The following is a 26,583-nucleotide window of genomic DNA, read 5'->3' as shown; positions in this document are numbered from 1 at the left end:
AACAGATGGCGCTACTTATCGATGGTTAGATAAGCGACAATTTCTAAAGGTAAAGTATATACTTTTCAGGGTATAATATCGAAGGTAAACAAACAAGAGTATTAAAAGCTATGAATTTTAAAGTGAAGTAGGAATTTTGCTATAAAAAGTAATGAAATAAGAATTAAAACCATACTTAATATTTATAAAATACAGTCCCTACTTCGGCAAGTAAAGTGATACTAGATGGATAGATTTTATAATGCTTTTCAATCTCTACAGTGGTTGGCAAATTTATATTGCTTTATTTAACTATATAAATCACAATGCCAACCAACAGTTCCACAACAGTTGTATTTTTTCTACTAGTTGAGAATACCACAATCAGCTAAACCAGTAAGGAACAATTATATCTTCAGTCTTGAACATTGGATCATTGCTTCATTAATGTTATCTTTCGAAATGAGTCAGTAAGTCCATCAGTGTCGATTTTATTGCAAAATGATCCCACTCAGAAAATATATCTTGAGTTTATCTGTTATTGTTAAACTAGTTGGATTTTAGACTAACTCACGTTGTTAGTATATGTTTGCATGGTCGGGCATGCCAAGCGTATTAAGGCGTGCGACTCGTAATCTGAGGGTCGCGCGTTCGCATCCCCGTCGCGCCAAACATGCTTGCCCTCCCAGCCGTGGGGGCATTATATTAAACAGGAGCTTGTTAGAGCTATGTACTGTAAAAGTTGTATAATTGGTTTATATAACGAAGTTCTAAAATGACAAGAGTTACATGTCAGTACATATGCTACAAGCAATTTTTATAAAACCAGGAAGCAGATCTATAATCTTTCCATGCTAACAAGTCTATACAACTATAAACCCTATCCTATTCATATGTGGTCGTTTGAAGATATAAGAAGCATTATAACTAGTAGTTTTGCTAGAATTTAGACTAACTACTCGCATAACGGACGACTGAATCGTCTGCTATAAAATAACATTTAGGTTATATGAAGAAAGGGGCGCTTGACTCGCAGTACGTGAGTCACAGGTTCGAATCTTTGAACATGATTCGCACTTTCAATTGTGAGATTCGCTGAAATGTAACAGTCAATTCTATGTTTTCGGTTTGAGAAGCCAGACAAATCTTTGTGACAATGATGCTGCTGACTAGCTGCCTAGTTCTAAATTAAGGACAGTTATACGAGAATTTAAAGAGAAACTGACCTTGTCATGTATTCTACGTTTGCATATGACTCCATTCAGCCTCAAAATTCCAATTCTCTACTTGAAGAAAAAGTAAAATTTGATACAATATGTAAAAATAGATATTACGCTTGGTATATTTGTTTGTTGTTAAAAACAAAGTGACACAAAAAGATATCTGTGCTTGTTTGTTTTTGTTCTTGTTTGTTTGATTAGAATTAAGTACAAGGCTACACAACTGGCTATCTGTGCTCTGCCCACCACAGGTATCGAAATCTGGTTTTGAGAGGTGTGAGTCTGCAGACATACTGCTGTGCCACTGAGGAACATCTGGGATCGGCTCCCATCGAGTATCGAAACCTGTTTTCTAGCGTTATAAGTCCTCAAAAGAAAATCTGCTTGATAAATGTTAATTTTTATCACCCATAATCTTTCAATATTAACAACTGATCCACACAAATTAATAACCAAAGAATCCAGTTGTTTGTGCATGATAATGAATATGTATATTTCGTAATTTGATAAATACGAAGAAATATTTATCTATCCCTACGTTTTAAGGAAGACTTAAACATTGTAACCAGTTAATATGTGATATAATCAAACGATAGAGGGCTTAGTAGAAGTTTATTATTAAATTGTGAAAGAATTAAATAATTTCTAGCAAAGTGTCTGTTTATAAGAAAAGATAACTTGTTTTCATTTAGACCCGTTTTTTAAACATAACGTAAACATACCTTGATAAGCAACCTAGAAACTTCTGTAATTAGTGACATTTTTTATTGTCTGGAAAATTTTGGTACTTAAGGTTTAATTAATTTTGGAAAAAACAATTTCAGGTTATTAAATATGTTCATATTTTAAACGTAAATGTGTACTGTTCGATACGTTTTCCATAAAAAATATCCATTTCTAATCTTATGGATTGAATATCCTAAGTTTATACAAGAAACTTCACTCAGAGTTCTTAAAATTTTCGTTTCAAATAATTATATATCTTTCACAAATAGATTTTACAAACAAAATAAGGGATTCATGAGAATCGGTACGTAACAGTGTGAATTTAACAAATTTTTCCGTTTCCCCTTGTCGCCAGTGCTCACATGGGGTGCAGCAATTGGTAGAAATGACAATGCATAGGACTCATGAGGGATTTATAGCCTTGTATAATAATATTTTACCTTCGTTTTTATCCGCTACGAGCAGCAAATTCAGCCGCCCGATTTTTTCTGTGCATTCGAATAGGGAAAAATAAAGTTCTCTGTGATGGGAAACGGAGACGAAACGGGAAAATCGTGACCCCTATTGCAAATCGACATCTACACAGGATAAAAGTTCGCGGTGTTAGTGGTTTCCACGTTGCGTAACGAAAAGGTTTTGTCAATATTATATAAGCAAGAGTTTCATTATCGTGTAATGATGATGATCAGGACTATACTAGATCTTGGCATAATAACTTCAGACTAAAACAAACATTATTTAATTGAAAGAGCCAATTTAATTTTCCAAATGCTTAATTTTCTTAAATTATATCGTAGTTTATAGATTTTGTATTTAACTTCCAACTCCTCTTTATTAACTTGTTCTCAAACGATTAAAAATCAAATTAAAAATTTTATGAAAAGATACTAGCGAAAGAAAATGTGCAACTGTTTTAGTTAATAATTTAAATTTTCCCTTAATTGTCGCCCCCTGGGTAAATCAGTGTTAAGTCAGAGAGCTTATAACAGTAAAAATTTAGTTTTGATATCCACGGTAAAAAGAGAACAGATACTTTTTGTGTAGCTCTGCGCTTAACAACAAAAAAAAACAGTGTGTTAGTTTGTCTGTCGTTTAGAATTTCTCGCAAAGTTACTCCAGGATTATCTGCGCTAGCCGTTCCTAATTTAGCAGTGTAACACTAGCGGGAAGGCAACTAGTCGTCACCACCCACGGCAAACTCTTGGACTACTCTTTTACCAACGAATAGTTGGATTGACCGTCACATTATAACACCCCCACGGCTGAAAGGGCGAGCATATTTGGTGTGGCAGGGATTCGAACCCGCGACGCTGGGAGTACGAGCCGAGTGCTTTATCTGCCCATGCCGGATCTTATTGATAAATAACGTATTCTAAAAATGTTCTTTTCTCGTGAGTGTAAGTGAAACAAACGCACAAAGAAGTAGTTATTAGGAAATATGAGTTATAACATTCTCTGAACGGTTGTTTTATTTAACGAGTTTTAATAAAATTTAACTTTTTAAAAAATAAAACTGCATTATTTCATAAAGTTTATCGCTGGATCAATACTTCTAAAGTTGTTATGCTTCCTGGTCTCAAACACATGATATCCATTTGTAGATGTGAAATACTACTACTTCGCTCATAATTGTATGTGATGGTTCTTCTGTTACTGCCCCCCAGTGGCACAGCGGCATGTCTGTGGTGCCAGAGCACATATAACCACTTGTGTAGCTTTGTGCTTAATTACAAACAACATCCAGTGGTACTAACAATAATTTCTTGAAAATCATGTTTTTCAGCAATAGCCTGATGTGGCTTTGCTCTGAAAACAAACACACACGCACACAAACTCTTCTGTCAGAATGGTTCTCCCTATTCGCCTCTCTCTCTGGGCTTGGCATGATCTGTTAGTTAGGACGGTCGATTCGCAATCGCGGGTTCAAGTCCCTGTCACTGAACATGCTCACCCTTTCAGTCGTGGAGGTATTATAATATGACAGTCAATCTCGCTATGCGTTATTAAAAGAGTAGCCCAAAACGTTGGCGGTGGGTGATGATAACTACTTCCTTCCCTTTAGTTTTTCTCTGCTGAATTAGAAACAGCTACAGAAGATAGCCCTCGCGTAGTATTGTACAAAATTCAAAATAAATCAAACCCGGCCCTCTCCAAATTCGTGTATGGTCGGATATGCAAGTGCTGTCTGTATTACTTTTAATAAGGTTTCGTGATTCATCACAGTAACTAATTATTCAGGGTATCATTTTTTTCTCAGGAGCCCCCGGCAGAATATTCTTAATTACCAGAGTTTGTGAGCCACTGCTGTAACACATCGCTTCAGTCGAATTATCCTATCGGTATGTTCAGCTGGTTTTCTTGCAAGTGTAAAAAAGTATCACTGTAAATAAACCAGCTGAATTATTTCCACATTCGGTGTCTTTTTACATGGTATCCGCAAGAAAGTCCTTCCGTAACCTTTTAACACGCGCTGCAATCTCTGTCACTGGTCGTTGTTTGAAACACAGATCACTTTATTTAAGCCCTTCTACTAAAGTGTTCTGTTCTATGGCAGGAAATGATCCATTTCAGATTCTACTAGATGTGATCAATTTATCTTTGTCACTTATTAAAATAAATGCAAATGTAACAAAATTTGTTCTTAATATCAAAAAAAAAATTGCTTTGTCTTATTACCTATAATAGCAGCCACTTCACAACTTACTGTACAACGGGATCCATAACCTTTTTTACTCCACCTATCATCTAAAGTGATAGTTATCCAAGACATGGCATCATGATCATCGTTACTAGATTCTAAAGCCATTTGTCTCTCTACGGTGTCTGCTCATCACATATGTTTTTCCAGGAGAACTTCCCATGGTTAAAAAAGTAAAGCAGAACATAATAATCAAAACATAAATATATAAATATACACACTCAAAATGTAAATTTAATGATAGTTTGTTCTAACTAACAATTACTTTTCCCAGATGTTCTTCTTACATAACTATGTTGCATTATTCAAACATCTGATTATTGTAATATTGTATATTATAGACGTTCACGTATATCATTGTGCCAAAACCTCCCAACTCATTCCATGTAATCAATCATTATACATTACTATTAATTTATGATTTTGACAGATATGTTATGGTCGGGTGAAACATTTACCTTTACCTGCCTCATCAGTCTTGTTTTCGTTGTTCATAAATATAGGATTGTTTATTTCATTTCTGGTTCCCCCCGACAAAATAATAAAACTACTTCTTGCTATAAATGACTAGTTCCTATGTCAGGGCTAGATGGGTAAGGCACTCGACTCGTAACCTGAGGGTCGCGGATTCGAATCCCCGTCACCACCAAATATGATCGCCCTTTCAGCCGTTGGTATGTTATAATGTGACGGTCAATCCTATTATTCTTTGGTAAAAGAGTATCCCAAGAGTTGGCTGTGGGTGGTGATGACTAGCTGCCTTCCCCTAGTTTTACACTGCAAAATTAGGGACTAGCGCAGATAGTCCTCGTGTTGTTTTGCGCGAAATTCAAAACAAACAAACCAATCCTATGTCAGTAAAACCTGAAACTGCTGCCATGTCGATTTACTGTTCATCTACAACACTTTGAGACAGCCGATCTTCTTCATAATGCATTTGAAATAGAGTACGCTTTGAATTTGTATTGTTCCCTAATGAGGGCTCCGATAACAGAACCAAAAGCTTGCAAATTAAAGTGTTTTAATACAGAAATACGTTTGTATATAATTCTACATATCAATATATCTATGTTATGAGTCTTAAAAATGAAACAAGTAATCCATTTGTACGATTTAGGTTATTGTAAAGGCTACTAATCATAATGATTAGTAATAGTAATAAATTGTCACTACATTACTAAACCATGCTGAATGTCTTTGACAAAAAGTGAACATTTTTCACCTTTATTTTATTTCTGTTATGAAATTGCAAATGTCATCTGACCTACATTCACTTGTGTCAGCCATCATGGATCAGTAGTTCCAATGAGGAAAAAGATAAAGCTTCGTACAAGTTGTTTTGTACAAGAGAGAATAAATAGTACATATTTTTATAAATAAAAATAAACATGCCTCCGAAAGACTACTTGATCATTCAGTGTCACTCTGGATACATTTCTATTCCTCGGTGGTATCACATAACCTCTACAGTGCGTACAGACTGATAACTGGTTTATTTTTCTCATACTGTTAAATAACTTTCTGTGAGAGTATTTCCTTCACTACCACTGGCTCCACTGCTGTTTTCAGTCACTTTAATATAAGCATTATGTTCATTTCTATCACTAGATACATGTTTCTTCTCAGTCACTTTAATAATACAGGTTCTGCATGGCCAGGTGGTTAGGGCGACCGAATCGTTATTCGAGGGACGCGGGTTCGAATCTTCTTCACATTAAACATGCTCGCTCTTTCAGCCGTAAGGACATTATATATGACACTCAATTCCACTATTTGTTGGTAAAAGAGTAGCCCAAAAGTTGGCGGTGGGTGGTAGTGACTAGCTGCCCTCCCGCTAGTCTTACACTGCTAAATTAGGGATGGCTAGCACAGATAGCTTTGCACGAAATTCAGAAACAAACATCAGTTACACAGTTCCGTTCATTACTGCCATTGTTCATATGGCTGTTATCAATTATTTCTGTAATTTCAATATCATTACAAAATTCTTCACCCACTTGGATAATTCTATGTTTTTTTTTAAACCACATAGCCTGATATTTCTTTTTTCTTCTTTTTTTTCTAGGTAAATTTCCTTTAATTTTAACCAATTTTCAATAAAAATTAGTCTCTTAGTTCAAAAGCTGTTTGTTTCCTTAAACAATACCAAAATTCGAGCCTCATATGCTACCATAAACGTGTGTATTTCAGCGTATACATGAATAACGAGCACTATTTAACAGAAAAAAATATATATAAAACTTCGCGTGTGTGATAAAGTAACGCGAAATTTCGTAATTCGACAGAACATTCGTTTGTATTCTTAAGGTATGATATACAACTTGACACACCACGAACGTACAAAAATTAATAATGCAATTTTAAAAGCGTTTTAAAACGTAACATAATTAGAAACGAAGCAAAAATATAATTTTGCTATATACGTTCACCGGCTTATAACACCTATTTTTATTAAAGCCGGTAGGATAAAGTGATGTGTACTAATGTCACCAAAATCGCTTTTTCTTTCGTGCTATGACATAACTCGAATACAGGTGCTTCTATTGTTTAGATCACTCATGACTGTAGCGTTAAACTGAAATTTTTAGTTAATACTAGTATTTTCACTTTTATTTATGTATGTGAATTTAATGTTATCATACACAACAAAAACTGAAAAAAAAATTGCCAACAAAATGTCTGAATGATATACATATAATCATGCTCTTCTCAGGAATGTTTGTGTTTATGCTTCAGACATCTTTTATTCCTATTAAACATCAAAATCATGTGAGAAAAAAATCCTATGTAATAATGTAATATGAGAAAAAGTAAATTTTCCACCAGAAATGGATTTAAATCTATTGGTATTCTTATAGCTAATAAGTATTCATAAGAATAGTGTCATTATAAGTGTAACATGTTATGATTGGTTCGTACTTGTTTAGACTTCGTTTGACCAATAGCTACAAAAGGAAAAAGAAAAACACATTTTTTAGAGAAACTGTTATTGATAGAAATGATCACGTGAACCACTAGTTAATCTCAACTAGATATTGAACACTTAATGTTATGAACGAACATTGTTACAAACACCAACCGATAACAGTTATCTAGCTCGATGCTTTACTGCCCTCTGGCGTTAAGAATCATTATTGCAGCAGTCTTTATACAATTTGGCCGCATTTCAAAATTCAAAGTTAGTAACAAGCGTTGTAACAACCATGATGTTACGGTTGGATCAACACTTACTGTAAATCCGGTGAGAAGATAAAAAAATATTGTGTTTTCTACATCTTTAACATTATTTACAGAGAAGATAAAGAAATATTATGTTTTTTACATCTTTAACACTATTCAGAGAGAAGATAAAGAAATATTGTTTCCTACGTCTTTAACATTATTTACAGAGAAGATAAAGAAATGTTATGTTTTCTACGTCTTTAACATTATTAGGACTCTACATTTTTCTTTGTTGTAATTTATGATCCAATCTGTTGCTACTGTTTTGAAAATGAACTACGTGTATAAAACTTTCTCTGTTTTGGTTTAATTGTTTATCACAAACTGTGGTTCTACTTTGCCAGTTTTACATGTTATTACGTCTAAACAGATATATTGATAATAGTACCTTGCGCTTTTTAGAAGGTAGTGTTTTACGTGATGTCCAGTCAAGGAGAACGTGTGAAAATATTGAAATTTGTATCCATATAAATTTGTGGTTGTTATGTAATAATGGATCTAAACTTTCTTTTATGTTATTTTACACGATATTGTGTTTTTAGCTACCATAAGACTCATATCAGTGTTTTCGACTCCTTATCTTGTACAACTTCCACAAACCAGAATACATGTTTTAGCACTACAACCTTCCAAGCGTACACTTGATCAAATTGAAAGATACAATACGAACGTTCATTAGAGTTTCGCTGAAAAGACTTGATGGAAACGTCCTCAGATGAAACTGCTCTGACGGCAGTTTCTTCATCCGCTTTTCTCTTTCAAAGAGACGTGGATTTCGATCTCTCACGAGAAGCTCATGATCCTCATCAACTTTCAATTATTGTTAAATTTACAGAGTTACAACGCTAAAATTCCAGAATTTGTATCCTCTGTATTAATAGATTTCGGTTTTGAATTTTGCGCAAAGCTACATGAGGACTATCTGCCTTAGCCATCTCTAATTTAGCAGTGTAAGACTTAAGGGACTTAGTCATCACCACCCATCGCCAACTTTTGGGCTACTCTTTTACCAACGAATAGTGGGATTGACAGTCATACTATAACGCCCCCACTGCTGAAAAGGCGACCATGACTGGTGCGACCGGGATTCGAACCCGCGACCCGTAGAGCACAAACGCCTTAACCTACCTAGCCATACCGGGCCTGCAGTTAAGTAACAATAACCTTAACATGATGAATACTCTGCCTAAACAATCTATCAAAGAACAACCTTAACAAATAAACAATACATGGTAAGACTATTATTATGCCGAATTTGACCATCTGTACCTGTTTTTTTTTTTCTACTGTGTCAAATGTATGTCGTGTGGGCTTAAAGTTACAAATAGAGAGTTTGAAATAGAAACTTCATAAAAGGACCAGCTAATCATTCTAAAACGAAATAAAAATTACTATATTTTAATTATAATTATTTTCCAGTCAGAAACCTACACATACGTATATAAATAACGAAATAGTCATGTTCTGCCTCAGAGGGTGCATGAAGTTAAGATGTTTAATACACACCTACCTCAAAAGACACTAAAAGCTTTGTTAAATCTACCTATCATATGATCGGTCATGATAAAGTTTGTGTGCAAAATTATAAACAACATTAACTTGATTTAGTATACGTATGAAAAGGTTTCCCAAAGATAGAAGTTTACAAGAGAAAATAAACAGACAAAAACGAAACATCTCGACTAAACAAATAAAAGTTTATTTGAAATAGATTTTACGAAATCCTTCATGATGGCTTGTGTTAAGAAATACCTTTCTTCGCGAGATAAATGCTGCTCAAAGAACCCAGTATACTTTTATGTCTTAGCTTAGCAGAGGCTGTTTATTAATCTCTATTACTCTTTACCGTTGTGACGAAGGATATATATAGACTGTGTACAACTAGGGCACAAAGTTTCCTTTAATTAAATAGCGGTCGTAATTATTCTGGCTGTGCAATAAAGCAACTGAAACGAGTAAAAGTGTAAATGCTCATGACAACAATACTGCACTTATAATTAATGTTACTATGAGTATTTGTTGTTTATTGTTACAATCATTATTCAACGATGCATGCAACTTATAATTGTTGTTGTTGCATGTTGTTTTGAATTAAGCACAAAGCTACACAATGGGCTATCTGAGCTCTGCCCACCACGGGTTTTTAGCGTTGTAAGTCCACAGACATACCGCTGAGCCACTAGAGGACGCAACTTACGCAACATAAATACATAATTATACTTTTTATCTGCACGTGCGAAGCCAATCAGTTTGTTCACACAAAGTTGTAATTAACGACACGGAAATTCTTAACGCGATGTAGCTCATCATTTCTGAAATTAATAGACTGTTTTTGAATTATGCAACTGATATTTTGAGCTTTTCTTGTTAAAAGCCGCTACCAGACCAATAAAAATTGAAATATATAAATAAATTTCAGTCGTACGACGCTCGCAACCTTAAATGCATCATAAACGAAAAGTAGTTCACAAGCACCTTTAATCAGAATTTGCCATCTAGTGACGAAATTTGTCGGACTTGTACGTATTTGGTGGCAACGTGAAAACTACCTTCATAAAATTAACTCAACACAAATATTTTGTTCATCAAAATAAACTCGTGTTTTGAATAAAAAAATACTAAAGATGTAAAATAATAGCAACCAATTAGCATATCATAATGATAAATTATAAAATACTATTACTAGGTATGTTTCTTATAGCAAAGCCATATCAGGTTATCTGCTGAGTCCACCGACGGTAATTGACCCCCTGATTTTATTGTTGTAAATCCGTAGGTTTACCGCTGTACTAGAACACGATGTACTATTAGTATCTCTCCACTTTTCTTCTTTGTTTGTAATTAACCACGAAAAGAGGTGTAAATGTGACTGACATTGTAAGTACTGGAAGTCATTTATGTATCAAGCTGTAAATGATTTTTTTTATTCGAAAAATCTGAAAACCAAAACCAACTTTATGTCAAAAACCATGAAAATGAAATTTTCAAAATTAAACTAAACATCAGAAATGAAACTTTTTTCTTAAAATATCGATAAAAATATTTAATAAATTATGTTATAAAATAATCTATATAATAATGTGTATTCTTGTTTGCAGAATTTCACGCAAGGCTATTCGAGGACTATCTGCACTAGCCATCCATAATTTTGCAACGATAGTCCCAAGGGAGAGCATCTATTTTGTTTGTTTGTTCTTTTTTTTAATTTCGCGCAAAGCTACACGAGGGCTATCTGCGCTAGCCGTCCCCACTTTAGTAGTGTAAGACTAGAGGCAGCTAGTTATCACCACCCACCACCAACTCGTAAGCTATTCTTTTACCAACGTCTAGTGCGATTGACCGTAACACATTAGAACTCCCTACGGTTGAAAGGGCAAACAACTTTGGTTTGGCGGGCATTCGAAACAGTAACCATCAGATTACGAGTCAAGCACATTATAATAATGCACTAAATTATTTTAATAAAAATTGGCGTAAAAATGATTTATTGTATGATCTCGGCAGATACTACGTAAATGATGAACATAGTCCTAAATACCTCTCTCTTATGAATATATATTTAAGAAATATAAATCAAGCTGGCCACCATGCACTAGACGCTTAAAACTAGTATAATATTTATTTTGTATTTTTTAATTATTATTTTTTTTTTTCCGATGAATATATATATGGAAAAAGGAATTTTTTTAAAATATATATACATAAGAATAAAAGTAAAAAACATAAAATAGAATAGAATAAAAGAGGAAAAAAGGGGCAAATCAAGAAAATACACGGACATTGCCCTGAAAAGGGCCGGAGTACTGTAGGATACTCTGGCCCAAAAGCACTACAACAACAACATAATAGTAGCTGACATGAAAGCTAGGGATGGAGAAATAGGTCTTGTGCACCTGACCCTCCTGGATATTTAAAAATTCAACATACCCACATACTCACAAAGAAGAAGCGAAGCGAGTCAAGCGCCTTAACCAACTGGCCATGCCAGGCGAAAGAATCTAATCAATACTATCAACCATCAACTATTGGTCTACTCCTTACCAATGAATTGTGTAGTTGGTTGAAACATTATAACACCTCCAAGACTAAAATGGCGAGAATTTTTGGCGACTAATTTCGAACGTCGTTACCATCAGACCACAATAATGGTACATGTTTCATATATTCAATTTTTATCGTACAAGATATAGAGAGAAAATTTTCACAAATATTCAGAAGTTAGTAGATATAAATGTATGTGCACTTAATGTCAATATGAAGAAAGTCAACGGTCAAGAATAAGTGGCAGTGATATAAATCAGGTAAGCTTACTTTAAACTTATTGATGTTGCAGATGAAGGAGATTAAAAATGACACTACAATGATATCAGGAATATCTTAAAGTGTGTAATTTAATTTTAACAAATATGAGCAATTGAGTAAATGTAAAGATAATGAAAATGCTAAGAAAAATAATAGTGTTTAGTTATTTTTAGAAGTATAAAATTTAGCATTTAGGCTTAATGAGACCGAAAAATAATAACAATAAAATTTCTACATCTCAAGAGGATAAATCTGAAATGATTAAAAATGAAGAGATATTAATTATTCAAAGTAAGTAATGCTGCGGGTACTTCGATTATTCCCAATTTTATAGAAACTGTTGATATAACTAGAAAAATACAACCAGGAAATATCCAAGGCATGTAATTGTAAAATTAAGCAATAACCTTCTTCTAGAAAACTTTCTCCAAAGTATGAAAAAGAAGAAAACAATAACAACAAACGAAGTAGGTAATAATAAATTAATTTTAGTTTATTATCAAAGCTAACTGTTTACTTATATCATTTATGAAAAGTATAATATATGCTTATAAAAATATATCGCCATATTTAAATATTTATTTTATATTGCAAGGAAAGTTGAAAGGGAAAAAACTACAAAGTCCTATGGCTTAAGAACGGTTAAATTTATTTAGCAAATGACGATTCATTGAAACGTGCATGTGTTACAAATCAAATTTACCTAAAAAATTGTTTGTTTTTGTGATGATAAGTTATATAAATATATGTATACACAGTTATTAATAAAATGGGTTATTACGTTTATATTGATCAAATAGAAAATAGGTGACTTTCCTGGTCTGTTAATATATTACACAAGCGTTAGAAGTTTGGAAAATAATTTGAATGAAATTGTACGGAGACTACAACACATAACTTTGATTTTACTTGATATTTGTAGGAAAATGGCTCACAGATACAATATATAAAACTTTCAATATTCAGAGTGATTCTGCTTATTACTTAATTAGGCAAGATAGAGCAGTGAAATTATCGTCTATATAAAAAAGAAAATATTTTATATTTGTTGGAATTTTTTTGACATTGAAATTTTGGCTTAAAGCTTACGAATTTCTACTTGAATGGTTTGTGTAGGCCACTTGATGGAAATGGAAAACGTTTGTGAAAATTATTCTAATATGTCAATTATATTAACTAAGAATCATTCGTTTTGTATCAAAGTTTGGACTTTTAATGTATGCATTGGTGTTTTATGATAATGATTGCATTTTCTCTTTTTTGAATTAACAATTTTTATTAATTTTTTATTTAGTATATTTAAACCAAACAAAATGTAAACTGATTTAAGGTTCTAACATGATGACAAAAAGTTATACATTAATGTAAATTTAATTTTGAAACGATTTTAATTTGGGTTTAATTATTTTTATAACAGAATATTTGCCTATATTTCACTTAATATATCTTCGTGTTATGCCAGAAATGAAACATTTTTTGATATGTCTACAACGCAAAAATTATACCTATATTTGAAAATAGATATAAAATTGTTAGAAAAACCAATATGGTTGACAAACTTCGCTGATAAAAAAAATAAGCTATTGTTGAAAATCAATTGCAGTGTGGGAATAAGAGGTAAAATGTATAATTTGTTAGAATCTCATTTAAATGCTAGAACCTCCGTTGTTAATTTAGATAATACATATTTTGATGTATTCTAAATAACAAATGATGTTACTCAGCGCTCAATTCATGGACCATCACTTTTTTTCATATATCGTAAACAATGACAAAGGTTCATAATAGGGATAGTGAGGAATTACACAAAACTCTGATAGAATGTTTGGACAAAAAACACTTTAAACAGTAAAGATTCAGTTCAAACAACACCTTAAAACCTCTACTATTGACTGCGAAGGTTGTACATATACAAATTGACAAAAAGTACATATTTTAGGCTTAAAAAGAAAAGAATATCCGCTAATCTTATTATTATTATTCTCTTGCCAGCGTACAACAAAAACAGCTGATATATTGTACCCAAACATTTTGGAAAATACTAAGTTTGTTGTTGTTGTTGTGTTGATTTAAGCACAAAGCTACACAATGGGCTATCTGTGCTATGCCCACCACGGGTATCGAAACCCGGTTTTTAGCGTTGTAAGTCCGCAGACACAACGCTGAGCCACTGGGGGGGGCAAAATACTAAATAAGGCACCTAAATAAGGTCGTGCGGGGTACTGAAAAGTCGATTTGTTTATTCTATATTTATGAAATCTAAAAATATCAAAATTCTAATTCACTCCTCGAAGTTATATTTCTTACACATATTTAATGTTAAGAAACTTAAGTACAAGATGAAACAGGAAATATCAGCCAATTATAGATAGATATTAAATTATTGTAATACATAGATACTCAATGCTTTGTACTCTATACAACTGATGTCTTTAGAGAGTCAACCCATATATTAAGTGCAAAGCGAAGGAGTAAAAAAATTAGAGTGTTATTTAAGACGTGTATGATTTACAAATTATGCTTTGCGATTTGCATGATTTGTATGAAAAGGCTGGGTTTTTTTCGTGCTTAGTGAGGATTTATCTTAACCTAGACATATATTTTGCTCATTGCTATGCATTATGTACATAGAATTTAGTTACACAAAATTTATGAATTCTCACTATATTCTTAAATAAATCTTCATGAAGATCTTTAACCGCATGTTAATATTTTACATCTCGAACTAATGCAATCAAATATTCAATAGCTACAGTAAGTCATGATTAACTACATCAACTAACTATTAGCCGTGATTGTTATTATTACAATGTATAAAACTAACTACCATATCATCTAATTCTTTGCCCATACATACTTAAATAAAAAAAATTGAAAATTTAAAAGCCCGCAAATAGGGATTATGAGAAAGTAAGGCAATAGGAGTGGATATACTGCAGACATAATTTATTCAAAATACAAATCCGTATTTTGATTTCACCAAATATCATTCTAGGTAACAGCATAGAGTCAAAATTATGGTTTATAGTTTGAATAAGTAATGTCTACAGTATCCCCAGTCTTGTTTCGTTACCTTTTTACGATCCCTATTTGCAGACTTAAATTCCGTTTCTTTGTTTTTCATTTATCTATTTAAATTGTTTGCAACGACACAACAGTTATCGTTTATCAATCGAAATAGATAATATGCCAGTAGATATTTGATTCAGTAAAGGCAATGATCCAGGTCCTATCAGGTTTTTGAGTCGCAGATGATATTTTCAATGCTACCTTTTATGAAAAAAAAAAAAGGAAAGAAATCTATAACATATGTATAGGATCAAGATTCTGTTCATAAGCTATTTCATAAAATCAAAATAATATTGTTACATATTTATGAAATAAATCTGTCCTCTGTACTTAATCTTATGTATACGATAGAAAATCATTATGCCTAGATTACAATTTATTTTTAAAAATAATAAGAAATTCATAAATATGGTACAAATATCAACAGTGATTTACACATACCTACAACCGGCATGGCCAGGTGGGTTAAAGCGTTCAACTCCTAATCTGAGGGTTGCAGCAAATATGTTCGCCCTTTCAGCCCTGGGGGTGTTACAGTGTGACAGCCAATCCTACTATTCGTTGGTAAAAGAGTAGCTCAAGAGTTAGCGGTGGGTGATGATGACTGGCTGCCTTCCCTCTAGCCTTACACTACAATATTAGGAACAGCTGGCGCAAATAGCTCTCTTGTAGCTTTGCGCGAAATTCGAAAACAGATACACATACCAGTATTTAAAATCTCTATAGGTCACCGCCCCTGGCAACTCAGTCTCTGAATTTATGAGGTACCCATAACTACATTTTTAAAAGCTAACTCTTGGGTAGGGGTTTAATGTATTCCCTATTCCAGTACTTGCAGGGTTTTATATAGTCCCTATGATAGGGTATTAACTATTTTAAGCCCCAATATCTACATATTTATCTTTTGTGTACAGCAGTACATTTACTTCAAAGTTAATTACAGTGATGTAAACATATTATATCCGTTGACATTTACAAATAACATTTTTAACACTGCAAATGTCGTAACTAATAACATTGAAATATTAACGAGAATGATGATATTAATAAAATACTAATTTGTATTTTACAATATATTTAATTAAAGGATAAAAGATATAACAGCATTTTTGTCACGCAAGGCTTCAAACATTTTGCTCTTTAATATTATCAGCTCTAATTACGTGTTTTATTTTTCCTGTTTTTAGATAGAACTTCTTTGAATGAACAAGTAAAATAATAGTGTAACGCTATCTCTTGGGAATATTAAGAACTAATGTTTTAGCGAGAGAACTATTTATTAACATTAACACTCTAGAAAAAATAAATTTATAATACAATCCTATACAGACTGACAACTGACATTTAAAAACAGTATGATATTGTTATTTAGGTTTACAAACATTGTTAGGTTACAGGTGAAAAACAATTATGTTTCATCAAATTATTTATTTTTTTGTAATTAAGCACAGAGCTATACAATGGGTTATTTGTGTTCTCCCCACCATGGGTATCGAAACCCAATTTCTAGGGATATAAGTTCATAGGTATACTGCTGTGCAACTGTGGAGTGGTTTTACGGGTAGTAGTGGTAGTTTATGCCTGTACTATGCTTAACATAGACATTTTCAAGTTCTTGGAGAGTTTTACAAACATTGAAGTTAGAAGTTAAATTTGTATGTTTATTTTGTTTTCATGAAGTTTTCAGTTTAATTACTAATTATTTCAGATAAAATAGTTATTTCTTTCAAACATGTATTTTTTTAACCAGTGATGGCACTTCAAAGTATTTATTTTTAGGTCAAAAATTGGCTGTAGAATTTTTATCATAAACCTTAGACCTGTTGGTTTTGAGTGTTTAAACTGTAATATTTAGATTATATGAAGTAATTGGAAAGTAACTCCAAGCTGTTATTTTTTCCATGGATCGGACAAATGTAGTTTGTTTTGTATTGAATTATTTCTTTCCATAACTTTTATTTCTAATCATTAATCTTTCTGGTTCTTCAACATTCAAAACTGCAAGATATTGAGATGAAGAAAATAAGTTAAATGCAAGACATCTTAATCTTAAAATTAATAGAATGATAGAAAAAATAAATACTATATATTAGGCTACAAGTACAACTACAAAATATAATTGGGTAATTTGTCGACACTTGATATTTGTCTTATAATTAACCTGTTAATATAAGCTAGATATAACTGGTAGTGTCATGCATTCAGCTTGTTTATTACTGACAAACAGAAATATTTTTTCATATAATATTCATGTTAATTTTTTACACTTTTAGTTACAAAAGTCCTTTACATGATTGTATCTTTAACTTAAGTTTAATGAATGTTGTGAAACATGTTTTTTTTTATTTAAATCTACATTAAATGATAATATAGAAGTGCAGCAACTTGATCACTTTTTTTAATAATGATGGTATCTTAGGTTGAGTATGATAAAACTTGTTTGGTTTTGTATTTCTGGATGATCTTTCTGTTTCTCACTTTATATATTAAGATAGAGGGTGTTGTATATGTTTAAAGCAAATTTTGCACAATTTTGCATTTTATTTTGCCATAGCATTTCTTTTTCTATTCTTATGTATGTGTATGCATTTAATTTGCCCAGTATATCTTGTGGACATAGTCTCTCATATTACTCTTGTTGTTTTCTGTCTAATAAGTATGTAATATGTATATGGTTTTTAAATGTTCCTATATATTTGTTTTTGTATTTGTGATAATTACTTGAAGTATAGTATTCTATGCCAATATATAAATATTTGAACATAGGTTCTTATTTGTTGCAGGTATTTTTTTTATATTATTTACATAATATGTGGACAACAAGGAAACATTTTGTTCTTCTTGTAAAAAATAAAAATTTTAAACACACTCTTAATTATTCATTAATCTATCAGTTCCTCCTTTTAAACTCTTAAGTGTTTGACCTCGACTACTACTAATAATAACCTCTGTAAACTAGTAAACCTGTTAGAAAAATAATTGTTTGAATTGGTACCTAGCCTCTTTTTCTGAATATTAAAATTATTTTCTTTTCAAAATACAACACAAAGATATAAGAGGCTTTTATTCTATCAATCTTCTGGATCATTTTGCATGTTCATCAAGATCATCTCATAACAATGTCTTATGAATTCTGAAAAAATAAGAGATTTTGACCAATCTATCCCCATAAAGTAACCATTCTGTCCTCAGAATAAACCTAGTAATTTTCCTCAAAAGCCTTTCCAATACCAAAACTATTCTGAGAATTCTTAAGTAAGTCCTGGTTAATGATTTATATGAAGCAAATAATTTTTTTTTTGTATTTTTGCAACATTTGATAAATATCTTAAACTGTTTTGGGGAGTATGGCTTATAATTTAGTCTTTGATTGTTAGATATCTTGATATTCTTACCAGTATTAAAGTGTACCTTTTGTTCAGAGTAGAAAGGCTTAACGTCAGCATCTTCAATTGGAGTATAATGGCACAAATCAGTCACCTTCATCATTTAATCCTGGACTCCATTGGGAAGCAAACAGTTTCAATTTTTTTAGAATTTTACACTCAGTTTTCTTATAAAGACATTTACCTCTTATGTGTCATAATCAGTATTTCTGTACATGATGCACCCTAAAATTTTGTTGGCTTTATTACTAGCAAAAAGGTCACTATCTTGATGGCTTGAGTAACTTATCTGAATGAAATTATTTTATTTGGTTGTTGGGAAGTTTCTGAGTCTTATTAAAATAAAATTTCTATGTATATAATATAATTTGATACTGGCAGAAATATTTAAGTAAGGGAAATGGTTAAGACATTTTTTGTCAAAAGTTAAGTTGGATTGATGTGGATATTAATAAACAAATCATCTTTCAGATTAATCAGCTTGTACAAATATTTAGTGGTTTTATTTGTTTTTTATTGTTGTAAAATAATAAAGAGCATGTTGTAATTAGTGTATTTTGTAGTGGTGTGTCTGTTTTTGTTATAACAAATGATATGGTGTAATTAGTGTGGTATGTGATATGTCCATTTTTGTTTAAATGAAGGATATTATGTAATGAGTACTATGTGTGATGTGACTGTTTTTGTTCTAATGAAGAATATGATATAAGTACAGTCTGTGATGATGTGTTTGTTGCATTTATTGTAGAGTATTGAAGGCTTTGGTGTAGTACGTATATTCTGTGGTGTCATGTAAACCAGAATGAATGGGATGAGCTGTGTCTAAAGTGTGAGTTAGCAACACTGGATTGCCCAGATTGATGTTTTTTGATCCAGTACTTTTCAGAATGAGGTATTTTGTTATAAGAGTTGCCTGACGGGTAAAAGAAATGAAATGTACCTCAAGGGTGTGAAAGAGTAATTAAAATTAAGATGCTTACATTTTAAACTAACATGTTTTATCAGTCAGTGTTTCTGCTAATACATTTTAAACTAACATGTTTTATCAGTCAGTGTTTCTGCCAATACATTTTAGACCAATGAGTGTTTTATCAGTCAGTGTTTCTGCTAATACATTTTAGACTAATGTGTGTTTTATCAGTCAGTATTTCTGCTAATACATTTTAAACTAACATAATTGAAAATACAAAAGTTTTTCACTCTCAGTTGTACTTTTATAAAGTGCAGGAATATGTTTAATTTTTTTGACCAAAGTGACAGGGTACATTTAATATGGTAAGTAAAAATATGGTTGAAATTCCTAATCAAAAAAGATAAAACTGATGTATACTCTGTTTTCTTGAAGTCTGTTGGTTTAATGATACTGGCAGGGAAGAAATCTGCTGATATATTGATTTAAGGATACTGGCAGGGAAGAAGCTTTAAAACATGTAAAACTTCAAACTAATGTTATGAAAGTTAGCATTTAAATGAAGTAACCTGAAGTTCCTTGAATCATACTAAAGCAAACTTAAGGTAGTTATAATTAAAAGTAAAAAAAAAAACTTTGTGAGTATTTTTAGCTCAGGACTTCAAATTTAACAAGTATGATTTTTATTCTTAGACCAAAGAAATTCTGTTGCCTGGATCATTTACATTGAACTTTAAATAGGTAAGTGTGTAGGAAACATTTTATTGCAGTATTTCATTTTTTATCCTTTGTCATTAATCAGTAATAATATTAAATATACACAATAGAAGTATTGTTTCAGTAGTGTAATATCTGATGTGATATTTTACTAACATACTGAACATTCATAGATCTTTTCTATAAAGCATTTCTGAAAAAAGAATCTTTAGTTGATAAAAGAACCAAAATAATGCCATAAAAAAGGATTGACTAACAAACAATTTATAACCAAAGATCATCAAAAAACACCATGAAAGTGTTGATTTGGACTTTAGCCATCTTTTAGTCCTTCAACAATAGAGGTGACAGTATAATCTCTACATATTCAGTGTGATTCTAATGTTTTTAAGAGATATTTCTGAAAAGAATTAACAATAATAGCAAGTATGGGTCTATCACATCTGTTATTAGTCAGACACTAGGATTTTTTATCATAAATTATTTAGAAAAAATTCTTAAATTGTGGTTTAATCAACAATATTTGACAGTTTTCATCCTTTACTAATTTGGTTTTATTATTAAGTAATCAAAGAAAACAACTTTCATTGAAACTTGTTTTTCATATTTCATCAAGTGCATATGTTTGAGAATTTCAACATTTGTGTCTTGCAACTTCTTTTTAATTAATTATTTAAAAACTGTAAAGTAGTTATTGGCCCTAAAGTTGTAAAAGAGTCACTGTTTTTTACTAGGGAATTTAAAGGTCACAATATGAAATTATCAAGATTTCAACTCCTGGGGTATTTTTTTCCTTTTATTATTTCTTTGCTGTTAGTTTGATTGTAGATTTTTTTTAAAAACTAATAGATTTGTGTACCCTACAAACATTTTTTATCTAAGAATATTACGAAAACCCTGAAAAGTAAAAATGATTTTTATCTTGAGAGGAAATATTTTTTTTCTGTAGTGTCTATGTGTGTGTGCTTAATTATACAGTCTGTTTTCTAAAACATTGAATTTAACATTATATTTTCCTTTGTTGGTTTAATCCTAGTATGCTTGGAATATCAGGGAAATGACAATTTTGTTTTTTAGGTTACTTGTTTTTTATAATGATTTATTTTAATTTTTCACAGGTATTATTTTTCAAGCACAAAACAATAAACTGCACTTATCTTTTTGAGAGATTTTGGATGGAATAAACAACAGTTATTGGTTCATGTCAGTTGTCTTCCTGATAATGAATTCTTTAACACATACAAAACCTTGATTTAGGAAAAGTTCATTGTAATAAGTAATTATAACAAATCTGGTAATGCATAAATCTTGAGTAAACCTTCTATAAAGAAATATATTGTCTGTTTATTTTTTGGATAATATTTTGCTTTTTATGTTGTTGGAGCATTTCTGTTAGTAAAGTACATTATTATTCATGTTCCAAGGTGGTAAACTATTCTAGGTAATACTATAATTGTCCCCCACTGGTACAGCAGTAAGTCTACAGATTTACAGTGCTAAAATCAGGTGCTCAATTCCTCTTGGTGGACTCAGCAGAAAGCCCAATGTGGCTTTGCTATAAAAAACACACACAAAAAATACTATAATTTCCAATACAGTACATTACCTCTTTTCACATGTATAGCCATTTTCATTTTGTGCTACCTCCTACATGCAAAAACATTTTTGCATACCACAAGCCTTATTTCCCATATACTCAATGATCAACATGGTTCAACTGTCTCTCACATGTAAATCATCACGTGACAACATTCCATCACATCAAGTGTGACACACCCTCCTGATACATGTAATTCACTCTGTTTGATTCTACCAAATTATCATTTCTGATTAGGCACTGATCAAGGTCGGATGTTTTTTTACTTATATTCTTTTTGCATGTTTATTTGATTCTTTGTGTATGAATAGAGTTTTACTTTATTTGCTACAGTTAGTTTTGTCTGTAGTAATTTGATGCAATAACTTACCTTTATTTTTAGATTTTTCTTCTCATTTTTGACTAGATGGTATAAAATGAATTCTGAAGCTTGTGTTTTACATCTTCTGATATTGCTACCACAACTTTGAATGGTGTTACTAGTATTAGGTCTTGGGGTTCCAACTGTGAATTTCTTTGATAACCCAACAATGTTCTGGGTTCCACCTGCATTTTCCAAAGTTTTTCATGATGAAGGAGGTTATGACAGTTCTTATTTTCCTTCTTTTATCTGTGCTGTGCCTTCCCATGCATCTCTTACAAGATATGCTGTCTTTTTGGATATGCTTTCTCAGGTGTGTTCCATTTTTACAGTTTTCATGTGATACGTTTTATTTTAATATGACATCTATCATTGAAGTCCATTGCTTTCCTTCCTTCCCCTGACATCTGGGTTCATAATGAGCATTTCACTTCTCATTTGAGGGCTTGTGTTAGCATGAATTGTAATCATCCATGGACTCATGGTCTTTATGCTTTGGCTTATCTGAAGCTGATCAACTATTTCTTAACTTTTAGCAGTTAGTGTCTCTTTTGCTCAGTACCTGATAATCCTATCCATTTTTCCCATGTCCATTTACCTAGCTTTGTCTTACCTTTCTGTCTTTCTTACAATACTTGCCCAGTATCTCCTTTCTGAGGCACTTCAACAATCTTCTGAGGATTTTTGAAGGTTACACTTTTCCTTCCTACTCATCATTTGTGCTATTGCCCTCTTTAACCCTACCCTTTCACACATGATTTTGTTGCTGTTGTATCTTATTGCAAAGGACTGTTTCTGTTCACAGATTCATCTTCTTTCTCATCATTTTCATAACTTTTCTTCATCTGTTTGTTATTGGAGATTTTCCAGAGTCTATGGATTTGAATGTGGACTGTGCAGTTGGACACTTTTCATTTTTCATGGAATCTGACATCCACTATCCATTGGAGTGGATAATTAATAGAAACAGTTCTATTTGGTCAGACATGTGAACTCCACCACATATATTCATCTCCTATTATCTTCATTGGGTAGCTGTTTCTTCCTGACTGTTGCCAGTTATCTTTGTTATATTTTATTTATTTTTTCCCTTCAGGGGCATGCTCCCTTTAGAATTTAAATCCTATTCACTTGTGAGTGTTTCCTGTTCAGATGTGTTTCCTATTTCTCAAACTTGTACTGTACGGCCATGATACACACTCATCGTCTGTAACATATTTTTGGAGATGGGGCGTTTCACAAGATTATTAGTAAGTTTTTATCATGATATATTTGCTTTGGTATTATGTCTTTTCAGACCTTATTAACCTTTAGACTTGTATAGGTAAAGTTAAAGGTGAGAGTTGACCGTATCTGCTGTTCCTTTGACTGAATAAATCAAAGGCAATCTACTTTTGAAAACAGGGTTTTTATGGTCACTTGTTGCATTGTCTTTGATGTTGGTGTTCTTCTTGACTCTTCACCATGTCTCATCACTCCTTGTTCTTCTGGTAGAGTATGGGATTCCTTGCTACTTTCCAGTTCCAAACTGCAAGGATGGTGGACCATGGAGAAGTCCTGAATTTGTTGACTTTCCTGCACTAGTGAGTAGGGCAGTGTTCTGTGCTGTAGATGGCATGAGATCTTCCAATCATATGTTCTACCTCTATCTGGTGGGTCTTGGAGGTTGATGTTTCATGCAGCTTTTGTGTGGTTCTATTAGGAGGTTGAAATATTTTATATATATGTAGATGTAATTCACTTCTGTGCAGTGGGACATGGACGTTGCTGTTGCCCTCCAGCCTATCTAGAGGATACTGATGACTCGAATTAAATCCATTATACTGCAGTTCTTCCCTTCAGTTAGAACCTCTCATCCTACCATCATGTGAATGCTACTTCCCAGTGAATGGATTTGGGTTAGAGCTGGACCACTTGACATAGATTTCCAGTAGATTACTAATTATTGATGGTTTGGTTTTTGGTGAGAAAGTATGTTTTAACCTATAGAAATAATTAGTGTTATAGTTTCTCACGAAAAATTAAGTGAAAATTATTATATTGATAGTTATTATTTTCCATCACTGAAAACAAATTTCCAATAGATATGTACCACCTCTCACACTTCCCACCCTCTCTCACCACTGAAAACTAGTGTTTTCTTTTCTGCCTTTTCTCAAAGTTATAGTTCAGTAGAATTGAATAGAACAGTGATTCTCAACCTGTGTGCTGTGAGAGATTGGCAGGTGTGCCACGGTGTTTATAAAAAAACATACAACTTTCTAGGGATTTTACAAGCAAGTCGAACACGTCAGTTAATAAAAGCTACTATGGAGACACTCTGAAACCTTCTAAAACATTTGATGGTTTTCATTTAACTCAAGCACTGAGAAGTTTATACTTAAATTTCATTCTCGACAACAACAGTTCGACTATTTAATTGTGGTGCAACAAGTGGTTCATATGTCATAAATGATGTATCAAACAATCAAACTGCTTTCTGAAAAGGTTCTCATTCTGCAGTAAGCTACAGCTGCTACGCTACAGGTGGGAATTTTATATCAACTGCAGAACTCCGTGCTTATCGTGTATGAATTAGCTTTATCCATGGAAAAATATTTAAGTAAGTCTGATCCTGCAAAGGAGAATGTATTGAATCAAAAACAAAGAATCAAATGAAAGTACAAAAACGAATACATCAAATACGGTTTTATCGCTTTGGAATAGGAACATTCTCAATTACCTTTCTGCCTACTCTGCAATGCAGCTTTATCCAACGAAGCACTTATTCCTAGCAAACTGAAGAGACACTTGGAAACAAAACATTCAGCAGTAAAGGATAAATCAAGAGAATACTTCGAGAATCTCGCGGCTCAACAACATAAACAATCAAGGAAGCTTGTGAACTACATAAAGCTGCCGGAAAAAGGATTGATTGCATGATTCACAGAGAGGCGATCGCCTCCAAATCTTGGCCGAAAGATTTGCAGTCTGTTATGAATCAAGTTATTCAAGTGGTGAATTTCATCAAGTCTCGGCCACTTCAATCTCGACTTTTCTCTCTTCTCTGTGAGGCAATAGCTTCAGACTACAAAAAGCTACTGTATCACACTGAAGTTCAATGGCTTTCAAAAGGAAATGTGTTAAAGCGTCTTGTCCAACGAAAAACTGAAGTAATTTCTTTCTTGGAGTTTGAGGAAACAGGTTTTGAATTTTCTTTTCATGATGAGATCAGGTTCAATTTCTCTCCGACTTGTTTAACAAATTAAATTTTCTGAACTTCAGTCTCCAAGGACCATCTAAAAACATTATTACTGCAACGACCAAACTGAAGGCCTTCATTAAAAAGGTGACACTGTGGAAGAATAAGATCTCGAAAGGAGTCCTTGATTGTTTTCCTTCTGTTAACGAATATCCGTCAAAGAAGAAAATAGGCCCTCAAATTTTGAACACATTAAGCGACCTACAGTTCGCACCAGAACAATACTTCCCGTCAATTGCTGTCGACAAATATAAATGGGTGAACTATTCATTCGGAATCAAGGAGACAACAAATCTTACAAGTAAGGAGGAAGAACAGCTCATTGATTTACGAAACGACAGATTTTATCAGTCATCGTTTCCTGAAAAGAGCTTGGATGAGTTTTGGATCTCCATTAAAAATTCATAACCTGCAGTCAGTTCAAAAGCAGTTGAAGTTCTGCTTTCATTTGCATCTTCATGGTTTTGCAAAATTGAATTTTCAGCATTACTGAAATTAAAGCCAGAAAGAGAGAGAGGCTTCTTACAGTCAATGATGAAATGCGACCTACGTCTACGTTAGAGATTCGCTTCATTTTGATTTGCTGTCAGAAGTAGGCACAAGCGTCACATTGAAAACATATGCAAAAATAAAAAATTTTGATTTTTTTTGCTATACCACAAAATCGTTAAAAAGCCTTAGAACGACACTCACGGCCAAAGCAAGCGATGTCAATGTGCAGATGATACTAATATAGTTTGCTTTGGCCGTGATTTTAGTTCTAAGGCTTTTAACGCTTGCTGTATAACGCGCATCTGAAAAAATCGTTAAGGCTTTCCAGGTGTGGCGAAAATTTTCAGGTTCTCGTAGTATGCCACAAGTCAGAAAAGGTTGAGAACCACTGGTATAAAATATCGTTGTTTCAATGTTTTAGTATAGTTGTAGTGTTATTTACATCGCTATACAAACACATCACGTATATCACTTAAATAATTCGTGTATATATATATACACATATAATAACAACAAGAAAAATATGTGTATTTAACTAATTAAATGAAAATACTGAAAATAAAAGCTGTTAGGAAATTATAATATATGGAAAGGCTACAAAACGTACTTGCAGCGATAAAAACAAATTGTAGTTCCCGTGCTTACCCGATAAAATTTATGATG

The 26,583-nt window shown here is 32.5% G+C and overlaps 2 protein-coding genes across 7 annotated transcripts in view; one reads left to right on the top strand and one right to left on the bottom strand.

Annotated features, from left to right (window-relative positions):
• Positions 1-26,583, bottom strand: part of LOC143249366 (serine/threonine-protein kinase Pak-like) — a 69,607-nt gene that overhangs the window by 23,863 nt on the left and 19,161 nt on the right. The gene's annotated exons all lie outside the window — the stretch shown is intronic.
• The window catches only part of LOC143249367 (uncharacterized), a 141,676-nt gene continuing 135,296 nt past the window's right edge, over positions 20,204-26,583 (top strand). For both annotated transcript variants that reach the window (XM_076499104.1, XM_076499100.1), the window contains exon 1: positions 20,204-20,253. The gene's annotated coding sequence lies outside the window, so the exon portion shown is untranslated. The remainder of the gene's footprint in view (positions 20,254-26,583) is intronic.

The sequence above is a fragment of the Tachypleus tridentatus genome, chromosome 4, assembly GCF_004210375.1.
Source record: "Tachypleus tridentatus isolate NWPU-2018 chromosome 4, ASM421037v1, whole genome shotgun sequence".
Classification (NCBI taxonomy): domain Eukaryota; kingdom Metazoa; phylum Arthropoda; class Merostomata; order Xiphosura; family Limulidae; genus Tachypleus; species Tachypleus tridentatus.
This window is presented reverse-complemented; position numbering and strand designations above follow the sequence as displayed.